Below are 19,622 nucleotides of genomic sequence, written 5' to 3' on the forward strand. Positions count from 1 at the left end.
TATTTTTTTGAGCAGTGTATTTTAACCCAGCTAAAAAGTGAACTGGCCCCCTCCTGAGGGGAAACTTGAAAAAATGTCTGAAGTCAGATCAAGTCCATTCTCTTCCTTCAGCTTGACTCCGCTGGGCGCAGTTCTTCTTTAGCAAATGTTCATACAAAATCATCAATGGAATCAAATTTATTAACCAATGGAGGCCTGGATTTTGAGTCACCCCCAAAATTTAAGTGGAAAAACACACTACAGGCTTATCCAACTTTGATGTAATGTCCTTAAAACAAGTCAAAATGAGGCTGACACACTCCATATCTCACCCTGCCATCACTGTGTCACGGATTTCGCCCGGAATCGTGAGCACACGATCCAGATTACTCGACAGTTCAGCCGTTTTTGGGGATTGCGAATCTCAAGAATGCCACCTCCCGGAAGCTAAAATACAATAAATGAGGGGCCAGGTGAAGAAAGCCATAGCAAATTCGGTCATGTCCCTTGGAGGTGCAATGTACCTGTTGGGTACCCTGACATCGTGCTTCCCAGGGGTTCTGTGAGCACAATACCATTCCAGGGTTTTACAGTGGGATCTGATACATAATGAAGTTTCTCTTAAGGGGCACTTGGAAGGGAAGATGTCCTTATCACCCCGGTCAGTAAAATCTTTATAGAGGTTAGGCTCATCCTGCCACCAATCTCGAGGGGTTCCCTGGGTACTTGGGGTCACTAGCACAATTACCACAGATGCGAGTCCCAGAGGGTGGGGAGCCCAGGGGACCTGGTCAGATATCGAAAAGGGTCTCTCCTCCAATGCAAAAGAACTTCTGGCGGTAGACAAGGCGGTGAATAATTTCTTACCTTTCCTTCAGGGCCAGAATGTAAAGATCCTCTTGGATAATCTAGTTGCGGTAGCATATGTGAACCACCAGGGGACACATGGTCAAGATTGCTGATGAGTGACAGATCATCTCTTCCAGATTACAGAAAGTCACCTCCTTTCCCTGATGGCCCTCCATATAAGGGAAAAAGAAAACACCAGAGCAGATTTCCTAAGCTGCTATCTTCTGATGCAAGGGGAATGGGAACTAAATCAAGGAATTTTTACCCAAATAGCCGAAGATGGGGGGGTGGGGGGCCCTCCGGTCAGGTAGATCTGTTTGCCACAAAACTAAATCGGAAGACAAAGATCTTGTGTTCCCTAAATCCCCTAGCTGTGGATGTGTGTCACCCCAGGCCTGGATGCCACAAGTATTAAAGGCTGTGTCTGAGAGCAGGAGGGAGGTTCCCTAGTCAGGGACAATTAGCATGCCGCACCTCCTGTCCCAGGCCAGTAGGGAGAGCTGGCTGCCCCTATAAAAGCTGGAACTGAGGACAGGGTTAGAGAGACCAGGACCCACTTCTGAAGCATCCAGAAGGGTTCCCAGAGGAGAGGGACAGGTCAGCAGCAGCTGAGGAGTCAAGGAGGCTGAGGAGGAACAGCAAGCCAGGGACAGAGGCAACGAGAGCCGGTCCTGGCTGAGAGAGAACTACACAACCGGACACTGGGGTCCGAGGCTGTCAGGGTTGCAAGCCCGGCAGCAGATAACCTACCTGTGAGGGATTTTAGGTCCCTTGGCCTGAGAAGACTGGAGGCAACGCCACACAGAGGGACCGGTACAGCACGGAGAAGCAACAGGTACCTAAGGCCCGAGTCGCAAGCCATACAGGCGTAGTACACGGCCAGCTCAGGGACGTGGGCTATCACACCACTAAAAGGGGGATAGTCAGCAAGGGCAGAGAGAGAACGGTAGGCCTACCCACTCACCCTGACCAGTGGGGCTCGCCCGAATGTTCTCAGACACCCAGGCCCATTCCTACCCTGTACTCCTGTTGGGTCATAAGTACTACCTACAATAAAGACCCTGGACTGTTTGAAGTAGACTCTGGACCTTTATTATTGCGGCCTGCACCATCACCCCCAGCATCCTATTATCTGCCCTGAGGCTACACTCTTCCCGTGGGGAGCTATTCTATCCCAGTGCTGCATACCAACATCAGCCTCAGCGGTCTGCCTTGCAGCGGCGGTCATCCCCGACCGCAATCCACGGGTGGCGTAGTCGGACATTCAAAACCCTACAAATAGGCTGCCACAGCATATGGTCTGACCACCCTTAGCCACGGGATCGGGTTGCCACTACTACCCCCATCATCACACTGAAGCCCGGTTCCCGAGTGCCCCACGGCCCAGGGGGCGAGTCAGCTTTTGGCGTAGTCGGCAGGATTGTGACCAACCCGACACAAACGGGTATTGCGTGCCTGAAAGGGCTGTTTGCGTACCTTGTTTCCCGCTATCCAGAGCCGTTTCCCGCCATCTTCAGTCGTTTCCCGCCATCTTCAGCCAGTTTCCCGCCATCTTCAGCCATTTTCCCGCCATCTTCAGCCGTTTTCCCGCCATCGGACGCCATCTTCAGGACGCCGCGCGGGAAGAAGAGGGGCGTGGACGTCCAAACCGCGCGAGACCTGAAGCCCCGCCCTACTCACTGACGCTGCGTAAGGTCCTGGAAGGAGAGAGAGCGACGCTGACGTCACCAGGACGCGACGCAAGGTCCTCGTCCGGAGCAGCACCAGCGGAGCCGCGGCCTACGGAAGAGGATCAACAGAAGGTAGGCCACGGTTAACTATGGGGGAGGAAGATGACGGACGCGGAGGGACCCTCTACCACCAGCGTGGCTGCAGCAGCGGTGATGCCATTCTCCATGCCCTACATCCCTGGAGCAGCCTGGCTGCCCCAATACTCAGGGGAATCCCATACATTGACTGACTTTAAGGAAAGACTGCACAGTTTATTTAAAGTTTACCCCCTGACAGAAGAACAGAAAGTGAGCATTCTGACGGGGCAGCTCACCGGTGCAGCCCAGCGGGAAGTGAAATCATGGTCAGATGAGGAGAAAAGGACTGTAAAGGACATTCTGACCCGGTTGCGGAGTAATTGATACCCGTACCTCAGCAGAAATCAAAATGCGGTTCTATGGCTGTAAGCAGCGAGCCCAGGATAGTATCAGAGATTATGCCTTGAACCTGCAAGAAGCCCTGAGAGCTATCAAACAAGCTGACCCTGGTAGCGTGCAGGACACCGATAAGCTGTAAACTGACCAGTTCATAGAAGGTCTGCTGTCCAACGCCCACAGAACCCAGCTGTGCCTCATGGCCCTTCAGAACCCCGATTTGACTTTTGCGCAGTTCAAGGATAGGGACATCCGGGTGCTCCGAGAACCCGCACCAAGTAGCGCTGTAGCTTCCCGGCGCCCTGCCATTACTTACCACCAGGGGGCGGCAGACCTTGTGGGGGCTGATGCGCAGGCCTCAAACCCATCCCCGCCTGCAGACCTGCACCATCAGGTCCAGGAACTAACCAGGAGTGTTGCTGCATTGACCAGGACCTTACAGTCGCTACAGGTGGACCCGTCAGGACCCATCAAGCTGGCTTCCAGTCCGGAGGATGTCCCGTGGCGTCGACAGAGGAGGATCCCGTCGTTCAGAGGGAGGCCCGCCGACCGTTACACTGAGGATGGACAGCCGATTTGCCACCGTTGCAGTCAGCCAGGACACATAGCAAGGTACTGTACTTTAAATGGGTCCGACCTGGGGCAGAGGGCCAACCCCCAGGCATAAGGTCATCAGGCCCGTCTAATTGGCGTGATAAGTACGTGGGGGGACGCCCGGTCTTACCCGTAGTGCTGGACGGTATCCCCTTGAGTGCACTGCTGGACACCGGGTCTTAAGTGACTACCATCCCCTACGTACTTTTCAAGCGGTACTGGAGTGACGCGGATATAACCCGTTATCCAGACGATGACTTAAGCATCATCGCCAGCAATGGCCAACCTGTGCCGCAAGTGGGGTTCAGAGAGATGACCATCAAGATTGGTAAGGTTGAACTGCCGGCACAGGGAGTGATCATTGTGGACATTGATCGCCGTGAAAGTCACCCTAAAATAACTGTGGGTACTAACGTGATTGAAAATTGTCTTGCAGAAGTAATTGTGATTTTGCAGAAGGTGGTGATGAATGCTAGTTCCAGCCAGCAGAGAGTCCTCCAGAAGGAGATAAGGGCCCTGGTGAGACGGCAACAGGTAAAACTGTCTGGTGGTGAGATCGGTAGCGTGAGGATGAGCGACCCATTCCCCATTGCCATGCCTCCCAAAAGTGAAATGATGATCTGGTGTCGGACTGCAATCGGGTTAAGGGGGAGAGACTACCAAGCCATGGTAGAACCCGTGTACTCAGACAGCAGGCCCACCATTTTGACAGCCAGGGGGGTGGTTGATGTCCGCCATGGAAGGGTGCCCGTCTGGATCTTAAACATCGGGGAAAGGGAAGTCTACTTGCCCCGGTATGCTACACTAGCCAAATTGTTTGCCGTCCAACACAATGCTATCAGGGTCGTGGAACCCTTGCCTCCATCTTAACCGGTGGAGGGTAATGGCTCCCAGAAACACAAGGAGGACTGGTGCCAGAAACTCCATGTGGGTGCTGACTCCACTCCCCTGCACAAAAAACAAGGAGTCTACCGGGTGGTACAGGAGTACGAGAGAATCTTTAGTAAGCACCCGCTAGACTTCAGCAGAGTAAAAGGGATAGAACACCACATCCCCACGGGGAGCCACCCACCAATAAAAGAGAGACACAGACCTGTACCTCCTGCACATTATCAGAACGCAAAGGGCATGCTGAGAGAAATGAAAGAAGCTGGGGTCATTAGAGATAGCTGTAGCCCCTGGGCAGCTCCCTTAGTTTTGGTAAAAAAGAAAGACGGTACCATGAGAATGTGCGTGGACTATAGAAAGGTCAATCGTATCACCCATAAAGACGCGTACCTGTTACCTAGGATAGAGGAGTCTTTAGCAGCCCTAAAATCAGCTAACTTCTTTCCTACTTTGGACCTTACTAGCGGGTACTGGCAGGTTCCTGTGGCAGAGGCTGACAAGGAGAAGACCGCCTTCACCACCCCGATGGGATTGAGCGAATTCAACTGTATGCCATTCGGGCTCTTCAACGCACCAGGGACCTTCCAGAGGCTGATGGAATGCTGTCTAGGGCACCGAAACTTCGAGACGGTCCTACTGTACCTGGACGACGTGATTGTCTATTCGAAGACTTACGAGGACCATCTAAAGCACCTGGCCGAGGTGTTCGAAGCCCTGGCAGGCTATGGCCTGAAGGTGAAACCCTCAAAGTGTCACCTGTTGAAACCGAAGGTACAGTACCTAGGGCACGTGGTGAGTGCTGAGGGAGTAGCCCCCGACCCCGACAAAGTGACAGCCATCAAGAGCTGGCCAAGCCCCTCTAACATCAAAGAAGTGAGGCAATTCCTCGGGTTGGTAGGCTACTACCGAAGGTTCATCCCCGGGTTCACTAAGATGGCAGCCCCTATGCAGGACTTCCTGATAGGACAGTCTAGGTCCAGAAGCCACCCTTCAAGTGGGACAAGCCGGAAGAGGAGTCCTTCCGCCAGTTGAAGATGGCCCTCACTGGGGATGAGATCCTGGCCTACCCTGATTATGGCCAGCCTTTTATCCTCCACACAGATGCCAGTAATGTGGGGCTGGGAGCCGTACTGTCACAAAACCAACAGGGCAGAGAAAGGGTGATCGCGTACGCCAGCCGGAAGCTGAGGCTCACCGAGAGAAACCTGGAGAATTACAGCTCCTTCAAGCTAGAATTCTTGGCAGTGGGGTGGGCCGTAACGGAACGCTTCAAGCATTACCTGGCCTCCGCAAAGTTCACTGTGTACACGGACAACAACCCGTTGACACACCTAGACAATGCAAGACTTGGTGCCCTGGAACAGCGGTGGATGGCCCGGCTATCAAATTATGACTTCACAATCAAATACCGGGCAGGCAGAACCAACGCCAACGCAGATGCCCTATCAAGGATGCCCCACTTGCCTGAAGGAGAAGAAGACTCAGAAGAGCTGGAGGAAGTAGAGCTCCCTGCATTCCACCGGTATGGGGCCACTCAGTATTCTCACCGGATAAGAGACAAAGACCTAACCACCATCATGTTCAATCCCTTACCCCACCACGGCTGGGCTGAAACGCAAGATAGTGACCCTGCAATTCGCCTGGTGCAAGACATGTTAACCCAGGAGGACTCTAGCCCTGGCCCGGACGCTCCAGAGGAACCCAAGCAGTTATGGAAGGAGAAAAGCAGGCTATTCCTCTACGAAGGTAAGCTGTGCAGAAGGCTTGTCAACCACCGGACGCACGAGCTGACCTGGCAGGTGGTGGTCCCAAGACGAGATGCAGCAATGGTCCTGGAGGCCTACCATGACAGAGCGGGGCACTTCGGGTGGAAGAAACTGGAGTTCCTACTGAGAGAGCGGTTCTACTGGGTCGATATGAGAAGGGCCATAGAGAAGTGGAGCAGGGACTGCGGCCCATGTCACCTCAGAAGGAAGGACCATACCAGCCAGCAGACACCCTTGAGGCCCAGGAGGCCCTGGTTATCATGCCTGAGGAGCATGTCCATCTCCGATCCTTGGGTTCTTCCAGAGATTCCGTATCTCCTCAAGCAACTGGCCTCCACTTGACGGTGTGGAACTTGAAAAGACACTGCTAAATCGGAAAGGTTTTTCCCAAGGTCTAGTAACCATCCTGATGCACAGCAGAAAACCTGGGGTTGATGGGGGAGGGGAAGGCGCCAATAGGAAAAATCTTGGCGTTTTTACAAAAAGGTCTTGAACTAGGGTTATCCACCAGCACCCTTAAAGTTCAGGTTTCTGCCTTGGGTTCCCTATATAGCTGTGATCTAGCGGGTAACTACTGGGTTTCTCGGTTCATTAAGGCAGCTTTTAGATCTAGACCTATTATTAAAAGCAGCTTGGTTCCCTGGGATTTAAATTTGGTTCTAAAGGCCTTGACTAGCTCGCCGTTTGAGCTAATAGTCAGCAACCCTTAAATCCCTCTCCCTTAAGACCGCTTTGTTAATAGCTTTAACCTCGGCCAGGAGCATTAGTGACATCCAGGGCCTGTCTATGGCCTCGCCGTTTACTCAAATTCTGGATGCTAGGCAGGATCTAGTCTAAAAATCACTCTCTCTCTCCCTAAGGTAGCCACTCGTTTCCACAGACTTCAGGAAGTCCTCCTACCCTCCTTTTGTCCAAATCCTAGTGACCAGAAAGAGGCGGAGTTACATACGTTAGACATGAGGAGATGTGTGGTTAGGTACCTTTCAGTTACCAGAAGCTTTAGGAAAGATAACTCGTTGTTTATATCCTACCAAGGGGCTACAAAACGGTCTAATGTCACAAAGTCCACCATAGCTAGATGGAATAGGGAGGCCATTTCTCTAGCATATACATCTAGCGGCAAGGAAGTGCCAGGAGGGTTCAAGGCTCAGTCCACCCGGGCTGTGGCGACCTCCTGGGCTGAGAAGACAGGTGTCTTGATTAGAAGACATATGTAAGGCTGCTACCTGGTCCTGTCCTTCTACATTCCATAGACACACCCATATCTAACCTATATAGTATCGGCTGACCTCACCTTTGGGAGAAGAGTGTTCCAGGCTGTGGTCCTTCAATAGATTACTTCATCCCTGTAATTCTCTCGTGGTGCTGTCATGGTCGACCGATAAAATCTTAAGTTACTTACCGGTAATGGGATTTTTCGGAGACCATGACAGCACCCTTACATTCCCTCCCTTCACCTTTGTGGGAGCACTCCCCTTTTATAAATTATAATCTCACACTCAATAGGTGTCGTGTGGTATGGCAACTTTGTGATTGTTTGCTGTGTTCATTAACCTGGCGGTCCTCTCAGTGCTCTGTAATCCAAACTGAGGCGGGAGAGAGGTGGCGCCCTTTTAAGCCTGTAGGTTTCCTCTCCTTGGTGGGCGGATCCCCTCTCTCGTGGTGCTGTCATGGTCTCTGAAAAATCCCGTTACCGGTAAGTAACTTATGACTATTCATTTGATGGAGCAATCAAAAAGTTGTACCCCAAAATGGTAAGTATTAAAAACGGTCTTAGAAAATTGAAACACGAGCCAAACAATTTGTTTGCAAAGTTTAGAATTTTTTAAAAGCAGTGAAATGTTTTTGTTTTTTTCTCTTCTGCACCATTTCACTTTATTTGGAGTTCATTACCCTTTTTTCTATATCTTGCACAGTAAAGTGAATGGTGTCATTCAAAAATACTGCAATTTTGTACCACAAAATACACCTCAACCCTGCTGTATTGAATAGTGTCTGTGTTATTCACTATATAATATGTTGTTTTTTATGGTATACTCATGTATAGTGACTGGTGATGATCGAGCGTGTTCTATGAACCTCTTCGGCGAGCACGCTGTCTAACAGCCGTGACACTTGCAGGCACAGCGACATTAAAAGAAATGCCGAGCATGCCAAAATACTCAGCGAGCACCCGAGCGTGCTCGCCGAAGGGGTTGATAGAACACACTCGATCATCACTAATAGTGACCAGATACCTCTAAGGAATCTTTTTTACTGGTGCTTGAAGTGCAAATTTTTGTAGCGCTAAAGATTAAGTAGTATGCAACTATGTGAACTGCAATTGCCATTTAATAATTTAAGGGAATCCATCAGATATACCCCTCCCTCCAATTCCCATTCATGACCATGCAGGATTTGGAAAGCTAAATCCATAGACACCTCTATATCTTTTATCTGTTGCTGCATTTCTGAGTGCTCTGGGTGTAACGGAGCACTTACCAAGCCTCAGCCTTCCAAGGTTGCTTCCCTGCCCAGCACCAGCCTCTTTATCTTGATTGATAGCTTACTTTCTGATTTTCCTTGCTTGGTGCCTGACGTCCCAAAAAACTGTGAGCTATGATTGACACTGAGGCTAAGTTCCCACCACGAGCTTTCAGTGAGTTTTTGATGTTACAGATTTAAAGAAAAAAAAAACAAGTAACCTATTTTACTTAATAGGTGCAGGAATGCTGTAGAAAATCTGCAACATCGAAAACTCATCAAAAGTGAAGGGAACGTAGCCTAAAGAGAACGGATGCTTGCTGTCGGAGATAATCTCAGGAGACAGAGACTTAACTCCTCATTTGCATGTGAACAAAAATTCTAATTACTTAGGAGTGCAGCAACAGGTAGAAGATATAAAAGTGTCCATTGGTTTAGATTTACATTTCAAAGGCCTGCATGCCCACATCTGGGGTCAAACAGATTTCCTTTTAAAATTAGTGTATTGCTTTGAACTGGAGCTATTGCTCAATCAGTAGCGCCACACACAGTCACAAGGTAGCCCTAGCCTAATGGAGCACCATAGACACTAGCACTGGGAACTTTCCCTCCGTACACGCAAAACATACACAAAAAAAAGCAATTTGGCACGTTACTTAATTATTTATGTAGATTTATAGAATGAAATGTTGGATCTCGTACGAGCTCGATCCTTGTTTTTCACAGAACTCATATCTATTATAGTCTAGGGCTGTTCACATATTTCTGCGGATCGCGTATTTTTCACCGAAACACGTTGACCTGTCGGATTTTGATCCAAATCAAAGTTTAGAACTTCTCGGATGCAAAACAAAGCTGATGAAAATCGGTCTTTTTTTTTTTTTTTACCTACAAGAGAAATCACTGTGGTCTGAATGAGGCCTTACTCTATTATTTATTTTTTAAGCAGCGTTCACTCCAGGCTGCTGTACACATGAAGAGGGTTTACACACATAAAATACATATATAAAACACAGAAACAAGCTAACCTTGACAGACTAGTATGGAGGGGGACACTGCCACCACGAGCTAACAGTGTGGATTCTGGGGTCTCGCTCCTTCCCTCAGGGTGTATTCCAAAAGCCGCCTCCAATAAGCAAGTTCTGGACAAGCTGCAGGTGGAGAGGGAGCCCGGATTACGGTGAAGGCCCAGACTGCGTCTCTGGTTTACACTTACGAGGGAAAGAAGTATCTCCTGAGCCTGATCCACACTCCGGTGAGTGTGACGTTTCTTCTTGATTTGTTTCTCTGTGCTCTTGTTGCAGATGTTCAGATACTGAATGAGTTATACAAAATGCAGCAGCTGCAATAATAATAATAATAATAATTTATTATTTTACAGGGTGGGCCATTTATATGGATACAACTAAATTAAATGGGAATGGTTGGTGATATCATCTTCCTGTTTGTGGCACATTGGTATATGGGAGGGGGAAAACTTTTCCAGATGGGTGGTGACCATGGCGGCCATTTTGGATCCAACTTTATTTCTTCAATGGGAAGAGGGTCATGTGACACATCAAACTTATTGAGAATTTCATAAGAAAAACAATGGTGTGCTTGGTTTTAACGTAACTTTATTCTTTCGTGAGTTTTGTACAAGTTTATAACCACTTATAAAATGTGTTCAAAGTGCTGCCCATTGTGTTGGATTGTCAATGCAACCCTCTTCTCCCACTCTTGACACACTGATAGCAACACCGCAGAAGAAATGCTAGCACAGGCTTCCAGTATCCGTTGTTTCAGGTTGATATCACCAACCATTCCCATTTAATTTAGGTGTATCCATATAAATGGCCGACCCTGTAGATCTCACACTGTTTTTTTTTTTTTTATAGACGCCCATAAGAGCTATCCAATATTTTAAAATTGAAAGAGTTTGCTCTCAGATTACAACTTATCGCTTTTCTACAGAACAGATTGCTTGCTAATAGCTGGGGACCCATCTCTGGGACTCCCGATCACAGGAAATCAGGTGCAGGAGCCATATTACGCCAATGGATTGGCCGATGAGCGTGTGCACTGCTGCTCCACTCAAAGTGTAATGGGCTGCCGGAGATGGCCGAATTCAGAGCTCAGCTATCTCCATCAGTTCCATAGACAATGGCACCACTCCATTAAAAAAGGGGATGTGAGACATCTGTTTTTCTGATCATTGGAGGTCCCGCTTGTCACCCCCCCCCCCACAGAATAGCCAAAAAGTTGCGATCTTGGCACAGCCTATTTAAGAATGCTATAGAAAAAAAACCACCAGCTCACCCACAGCGGCTCTCGGCGTGCTGAAGCCCGGAGATCTTGTGGCCACACGTGTGTAAATCACAGGAAAAGGAAAAGGAACTCCAGCTCCATAAAATCCATCTTTATTATTTCATCTTTAAAAGTCCATTAATCCACAAGGTTCAAGTGAAACATTTTTGCAACATAGCAACATGTTTCCAACGCTCAGCATTCTTTCTCCATCTACATACGAAATGACTCCCCTCACATTTATACATGGTTATTTAAGAATGCGCCTTGTATCCATCAATCCATATTTGTCCAACATGTTTTCCCTTTTAACGTTTTTGTACTTTGGTAGGGTCATGTTGATTTTAGCTACGAAGTTTCAAGGTCCCTTTCTGCTTGCCAAGGTGTATTATTGGTGGTCGTCGCAAATGAGGTACTTTTCCTTAGTGACGCTGTATGTAATTATAATGCATATGCTACCTGTAGGGTAGATATAATTTATGATATACTGATTACTTCTTTATTCTTCCAGATTTATTGTACACTTGCATCTATACTCTTATTAGATTCTGATTATATAAAGACAGAGACTCTGATTCCAGCCATGTGTCAATAACTGGCTGCTTGTTTTAGTTTTATCACTCAAGGACTAGTAAACCTGCTACCATGTAGTCCTCCACATTCATGAGCTCTATATAGAGCCCCACCCGCACCACTGATTGACAGCTTTCTGTGTACCCTGTGCATAGGCAGAACATCTGCAGCTAATAAAGGGAATTTATCAACACTGCATCAAGCAGCTCGGTAAGTGACACATCGCTGGAATCCAGGAACCACGGGTTTACCGTAACTAGAGGGGCCAGAAGACTGCGACGTCTGAGCTCCTGCACTGATTAGAAGCACTTCACTATCATATTAAACCGTGAAGGTTTCTGCTAGCAGTGCAAAGGTTAATCTGTTCAGTTGAGAGCTGCTAGAGCTTTCCAGCATTGATGGTCTCAGCTGTTCAGTGTTGGCCTCTCGCCTCTCCTATATATACTCGCCTCTGGCAATCTTGGATTGCCAGTGTTAGATTTATGCTGCCTAGTTCTGGAGTCAGAGGTGTTGGTTGTTTTGAAGAGGCGTTTGTGTGTTAACCGCTGTCATTGCCAGGGACATAAGGAGACACTCCAATTTGCAGGGGGCCTGGGGTCAAGGGCCCCTAGGTTTGAGTTAACTGAGGAACCCATGCTGTTGGGTGTGGCGACTTGTTCTGTTGGTCCAACTGTAGTTTGGCGGAAAGGGGGAGTGTGTGTGTGTGTGTGTCTTTCCTAAATTCCTAAACACCCACCAGAAAACTAAGGCGCCCGAGTTGCGGGGTGAATTGGCAACTCGGGGGTGTACTTATTTCCTCTGTGGGTAGGTCACAATTTTTTTTTTTTACCGTCCAAGATCCATCTTGGCAAAAGTATGGTGGTAATTTCTGCCTTTCTGGACAGTGGGGCGGGGTTTATTTTGATCGACGCTAGGTTCGATCAGGACCTCAAACCTCATAAATTTTCTGTCTCAACACCCATAATCGCCATTGACTCTGCACCCTTGAGCTAGGGGTATTTTACTCTTGTCGCTCGTGTGCTACATCTGCAGGTAGGGGCCTTGCACTCAAAATTTATTGACTGTTATGTGCTAGAGGGCTTGCCCTCTCCTGTGGTCCTTAGACTACCTTGGTTTACGCTGCACAATCCTGTGGTAGGTTGTGTGCCCACTTTATCTTTTAAGCGTTTCCGCAGCGGCAATTCCATTGCAGAAACGCTTAAACGCTTGGTAGAAGGTCTGCAATGTTCCCCAATGATAATCCGCATGTTCTGTGCACATGCTGCGGAAATTTCCGCTGCGCATTATCAGTGCGGAAAAATCCGCAGCACTACCAGTTATTTTGCGTAATCGCGACGTTTTACCTCCATTGACTTGCATTGAATGGCTTAATATCCGCATGACTACATGTGCACATGCAGATATTAAGCGATTCAACGTGCGGATGGTACCCGGGTCTGGAGAAGAGGAGACTCTCCTCCAGACCCGGGTACCATGGTACCTGTAAAAAAAAAAAAAAAAAAAAAAAAGACAAGAAAAAAATACATTATACTTACCTTGTGATGGCCCCCGGTCTTTTCTCCGCTGAGTCGAGTCTCTTGTACGGCTCGTCGGCGGTCGCGTGACCTGTCACATGACTAAATGACGTCATGGAAGGTCCTTTCACACCACCGTGAGCCATACAAGAGACCAGGGGCCATCAGAAGGTAAGTAAAATGTTTTTGTTTTTTGTTTTTTTTTTACCATTTTTAATCTTTTTTCTTCAACTATTAACTTGGTCACACTATATAAATCCATGCCGGTTGCACGTATTTATATAGTGTGACCAAGTTGTCAAGCACTTTCCAAGTGATGCTAAAATCGCTTGGAAACCGCTTGACAACCCGCATGCGGAAATGCATGTGAAAAAACGCTTCACTTACGCTTGTCCCTGGCAGGAAAAACACATGTAAAATCCGCATGTACAATCCGCATGCATTTTTTCTGCCAGGGAGATGCAGAAACGCTCAGGAAAAATCCAGAGCATTTCTGCATCGTGGGCACTTAGCCGTAGACTGGCAGACTCGGGAGGTGGTAAAATGGAGCGAGTATTGCCAAGAACACTGCTTGGTCACTCGGATAGCCATGGTGGGTCTGATTTCAGGAATGTGTTTTCTGAACAGGGGTGTCAAGAACTTCCACCCCATCAATCTTATGATTGCGTCGGTAATATTATTCCTGGGGCCAAGCTGCCAAAAAAGCAGGTTATATAATATCTCTGGTTCAGAGAGGCAGGCCATGAAAAACTAGATCACTGAAAGTCTACCAAAGGGCCATATAAGACGTTCTTCATCTCCCGTTGCAGTGGGGTTTTTCTTTGTCAAAAAAAAAAAAAGACTAGGGGTTGCGCCCCTGCCTTGATTTTTGTGAGTTTAATCAGATCACGGTCTGGGATGCATATCCTCTCCCTCTCATCCCAGAGCTCTTTAGAAAACCATTTGGCTCCTACAATTTGATTAAACTAGACCTCAGGGGGGCTTATAATCTCATTCACATTGAGGAGATGAGTGGAAGACGGCCTTCAATACTCCTGAGGGGCACTATGAAAACCTTGTGATGGCATTTGGGTTGACTAATGCTCCCATTTTTACTCATCTGGCATGTAGATCACAACAAACCCATCTTGATGACATAATGGTAGACTCCATACTAAATAAAGGAGGGAGTCACTGACTATGGTGGCCCCTCCCCGGGCCATGGCGATTGGTGACCCCCCCCTTCGCTGCCCCTTACTGACCAGTGATCCTGAAGCCCCCAGAAGGATCCAATGAAGCGAAAGGGACGGCTGCTACAAGCCGTCCCATGGATACATAAACACCGGGACATCCCACGTTACTTCCTTTCTTTGCTGGTCCCGGAGTCGAACGTCATGGAGATTTCAGGATCAGGTCAGATTGCTCCAGGCTGGGTTTGCACAGTGGGGCGAGCGCTGGTTACAGGCTCTCATGTCGGGGCTCAGCGCTCATCCCCCTGGCCCCAGCTCTAAATCCCCAGATCACCCTGCCCCTGGCCCTCAACCCCTTATGGGAACATCATATTCCCCAGTCCCAGTCTCCTCACCACTTGGGCCTACTCACCCACTCCAATTGCCCACGGTACAACGGTCCCCTCCACGGCGGTCGGGTCATCTGGAACGGGGGGCTGCATTACTTCCGCGGCTTGGTCCCGATCCCCTTCCTCACCCGATCGCCGCATCTGCACAACTTTACAGTGTTCATCGGGCCACTCAACCCGGGGCGGTAGGCGGCTGCGGTAGTGCTGCGGGCGCTCGCTGACTCGGGGAAGCGGGCAGCCGTGGCGGTCCGGTGGCCGCACGCCAGTGGGGAAGGGCGCGCAGCGACAGCAGGGCGGCGGGCGCGCGCCGGCGTGGGGTTGGGGGGTTCCTCTCTGCGGTCGCGCGCCGGAGCAGGGAAGCGGGCGCGTGACTCCACTAGGCTGGAGAGGCATGTTGGGGGAGGCGGAGCTGGAGGGCAGGAAGCGCTCGATGCGCATGTACAGGGCGCGTGTCCGCCCCACGTGACCCCACAGGTCACGCCCCCCAGTTCAGAATGCTGCGGGGCGGAGCAGGAAGCTGAAGCTAGTGCGGCGGTGGACCCTGTGCCTCACTTACTGCGGGCGCAGGGCTCCTCTGCACTAATAAATGAGTGCGGGCTGTCTTCCATGTCGGCGGCGGGCACAGAGGGGATTCAGGTCTCCTGCCTGCCACCGGCGCTGGAGACAGCACACAGCCTGTTGTTCCCCACCCCCGTTAACACTTCTGTCCCGCATCCTGCCGAGGAGCGCCCTGGAGGGCGGAGGTCCAGCAGGCACTCCCGTCCTCCAGAGCGCTTTAGGCACAGCACCCCGAAGCCTCACAGAAGAAGCTGCGGGCCACTTAGTAACCATTCCCCGCCCCCTCAACACACAGCAGGGGCTGTGGCAGAGCAGAGCTCCGGACAGGAATCCTCTGCCGGGGGCTGTGCTCTGCTTCCCCCCCAAACAATCCCCCACAGAAAAACTCCTATTAAAAATAAAAGAAAAAGTTCCCAAAACAGAACACGTGACACTACACATCCTGGGGACATTGCGGCCCCTGTAATCACCGCAGCCCATCCAGCGCCCAGTCACAGTATCAATACCCCCCTGATGGACACGATGCGGAGCCTAAACACTTCAGCGACCATCCTCGCCTCCCCCATATACCCCTATAATAGCGCAGCGACGCACGTGCTTGACTCCGTTATAGCATCGCCCTGGCCACAAATAGCACCGACATGTCCCGGCGGGACACATGTAAACTGCGCAGAACCCCCCATACACCCTTAGGGACACAGAGACTCCAGGCGTACTCACTCTAGGTGAACTCGCTGTAGTTCCTCCGACGACAGATCTACGCCATCGCACACAAGTCACCGGCGAAGGAAGCGGTCGTCACAAGCAAAGTGGAGATCGGCATCCCACAGGAGGGGTCACAGGTCGCGGTCCTCAAGGTGGCGCTCACCATCCTCTGCATCAGAGATGTCGAGCCCCAACGATCCCGTCCTCCGGGGGACAGAAACGATACAATGGCACCCTCCAGAGCTTACAGTCTGCACGATACAACGATTTCACGCAGGTCTAAGAGCAGAGGCACGCTGCTCACCCCGAGCGAGACTGGTGTCAGAGTCCCTCCACACATCGGAGTCCCTCCTCCAGCCGCAGGAATGGGTGCGTGCAATATAAGTATAACTGAAATGGGAAATAGTAACACCAACTTAATAGCGGCCCTTAAGGCCATAGTCGAACAACTATCCGTGCCACCAGGCGCTATACATAATTCTACTAAAACAACTCCACCATTAGCCAGCGTACACAAGGACGCATTCTTTTGCAGGATAAGCCCATTGGGCTCACACATAGACAAGGAAACCAGAATTAAAATATGGAATAATGACTACATCGACATTTGGGCACTTGTAACCGCTGACCAACATACTATAGACAAAGAGAAAAGGATAGTCGACAGACCATTCAACAGAAGTAGACAAAAGGTCGCGAAGACAATGAGTAACTGGTTACAGGCGTTTTCAGTGCTGGGTTGCATCATGGGCCAAAAGCATCCGGAACGCTGCTCAGAACTATTCATATACCAGGATACGGTGTATAACTCGTACAAAGCCCACGGCGGTTCAGCATGGTGGCGCTACGATGAAGAGTTCCGGAGGCGGTTGGCCCTGCAACCACAGCTAGGCTGGGGGGTAAAAGCTACAGACATATGGTTGCGATTAATGCTGTTACAGAAACACCATCCCTTTCCAACAACGGCTACTGGACAACAGGCAACAGCAGGCCAAAATTGAGTGGTAGTACGTAGACCAGGGGCCTGCTGGCAGTACAATGAGGGACGCTGTCGTTTCTACGCCTTATGCAGATACAAACATGAATGCTCAGCCTGGGGTGCAGCCCACCCCGCGGCAAGATGTTCTCATCCCGCAAGCAAATTATCAATTAAACTCCCACAGTCAGAATCCAAGGACCCCGGTGAGCGTAAACGCGATGGGCCCCTGGCTAGACCAATATCCTAAGAAAGACGCAGCGGGGCAGTTACGTTTTGGTTTCACAAACAGTTTTTTCCTCCCTTTCAAACTTAATAAATCACCCACCTTTGCAAATAACCTTAAATCTGCAAAAGAGCACCCTGAAATACTTAGGCAAAAAATACAAAAAGAAGTAGCTCTAGGCAGAGTGGCGGGCCCTTTCCCAACTCCACCATTCAGTAACATAAGAGTTTCCCCTCTGGGAATAATCCCCAAAAAAGAGCCAGGTTCATTCCGGCTTATCCATCATTTATCTTACCCAAAAGGAGAGTCTGTAAATGACGGTATTTCGTCTGAAGACGCCTCAGTCTCCTACGCGTCTTTCGACAGAGCAGTAATGTTAGTACGCGATGCGGGGCCCGGAGCGCTGCTCGCTAAATCCGACATAGAATCCGCCTTTCGCCTACTACCGGTGCACCCAAATTGCTACCACCTGCTGGGATGCCAAGTGGACAATGAATACTTCTACGACACTTGCCTCCCAATGGGTTGTTCAATATCTGTTATTACTTCGAACTATTCAGTTCCTTCCTAGAATGGGTGTTGAGGTACAAAACCGGCAATAGGTCCGTCACACATTACCTAGATGACTTCCTATTCGTCGGACCCAAAGACTCAAATCAATGCCAATCATTACTTAACGAATTCACAAACATCTTTCAACGGTTTGGAGTCCCATTGTGCCCTACAAAAAACATAGGCCCCACAAGAAAGCTATCGTTCTTAGGCATCGAAATCGACACCACAGCAAGGTTATTCCACCTCCCAACAGAAAAAATACAAAAAACACTACACCTCGAGTGATTTTGCACAGTACGGAAAGTAACACTACAACAGATGCAAGTGTTACTAGGTCTCCTCGTGTTCGCGAGCCGGGTGATGCCAGTCGGAAGGGTTTTCTCTCGTCGTTTATCCCTTGCAACAAAACGTGCATTAAAATCGAGTCATAGAATCAGAATCAGCAGGCAGCTTCGGGCGGACTTAGAGGTGTGGAAAACCTTCTTACAATCATTCAATGGTCACACGTTATTTATGTCAGCAGAACAGTCCAACATTGAACTAAAATTATTCACCGGGGCAGCAGAGGCGGGCGGATATGCAGCGATACTAGATAACTAGTGGTGCACAGGCTTATGGCCTCCGTATTGGTCTGAACAAGGGTTAACAAAAAAACAGACACTCCTGGAACTCTTCCCAATAGTGGTAGCCATAGAAATATGGGGCACGTACCTAGCGAACAAAAATATACGCTTCATAACAAATAACACCAGCCTAGCGCACTGCATTAATAAGATGGCATCATCGGTTCTCCCAGTGGTAGGCCTACTACGCCGGCTAGCATTCCTGTGCCTAAAACACAATGTATGGGTCCGCGCTAGCCACAATGTGGAGGGGGGATCTAACGCTGCTGCTAACGCTTTATCACAATTCAATTGGCAGGTTTTCAGAGAGCTCCTCCCCAACGCCCACCCGTCGGGCACCAGTTGCCCACCCTCCCTATGGGATCTAGTGGCGAACAGCTGATGCCATTAATCAGAGCGTCAGTCGCCCCGTCAACATGGAAAGCATACGGTAAGGCATGGGAAGACTGGATACGACTAGTAGCAGGCAGACGGGTTAACCAATGTGAACAAGCCAGACTAGATGTAACCATAGAATTTCTCCACCAGCTAATGATGAGGGGCATATCAGGGGCGTCAGCGCAGCGGTGGCGGACCGGAGTAGCATTTCATTTCCAACTACTGAATTGGGGAGATGTGACAAAAAGATTCATCATCAGTCAAGCCTTAAAAGGGTGGAAAAGAGGTCAGCCAAGTCAGGAGTGCAGACGTCCTGTGTCACTAAATCTGCTCTCAAAAATCATATCCCTAACACCATTAACATGCCACTCACAATTTGAAGCAACACTACTGTCTACTGCATTTGTGATCGCCTTTTTCGGGGCGCTACGCATAAGCGAATTAGTCCCTCGATCCAAAATCACCACCAGTGGAGGCTTATTACACCAGGACGTAGTCATAGCCAATAATGCAATACGCCTACGCATACGCAAATCCAAAACAGACCCAGCGGGCAAGGGCACTTGGGTGCTTCTAAAACCCACAAACAGTACACTGTGTCCGGTAACAATAGAAAAAACATATGCAGCCATCAGGCCACAAAGTAATTTCTTCCTATCACACATTGATGGAACTCCATTATCAAGATACCAGTTCCAATTTATATTTAATAAATGCCTAACATCAGCAGGGAACCACCCCAAAGATTACGGGACACACTCATTCCGCATAGGCGCGGCCACGGAAGCAGCTAGAGCAGGACTGTCAGAAACGGAAGTGCAGAGGATAGGCAGATGGCGATCCGCGTGTTTTGCGAGATACATAAGACAGGACTTGTTATCCTAACGTGGTTTGTTTCTTTTATAGGTGACGATAAGCCAACAGTGTGGGTGATAGGCCACTCGTACATATACTGGGCAGAAAAAAGGGCGACAGTCCGCCCAGGCG

At 49.4% G+C, this 19,622-nt stretch overlaps 1 protein-coding gene across 1 annotated transcript in view; it reads right to left on the minus strand.

The window, feature by feature from the left end:
- Positions 1-15,013, minus strand: part of LOC141207017 (PIH1 domain-containing protein 1-like) — a 41,957-nt gene extending 26,944 nt beyond the window's left edge. Inside the window, exon 1 of the mRNA XM_073664369.1 lies at positions 14,638-15,013. The gene's annotated coding sequence lies outside the window, so the exon portion shown is untranslated. The remainder of the gene's footprint in view (positions 1-14,637) is intronic.
- Positions 15,014-19,622: the final 4,609 nt, after the last annotated feature.

This window comes from Phyllobates terribilis, unplaced genomic scaffold (genome assembly GCF_046119375.1).
Source record: "Phyllobates terribilis strain yellow unplaced genomic scaffold, ASM4611937v1 Scaffold_157__1_contigs__length_4398786, whole genome shotgun sequence".
Lineage (NCBI taxonomy): Eukaryota > Metazoa > Chordata > Amphibia > Anura > Dendrobatidae > Phyllobates > Phyllobates terribilis.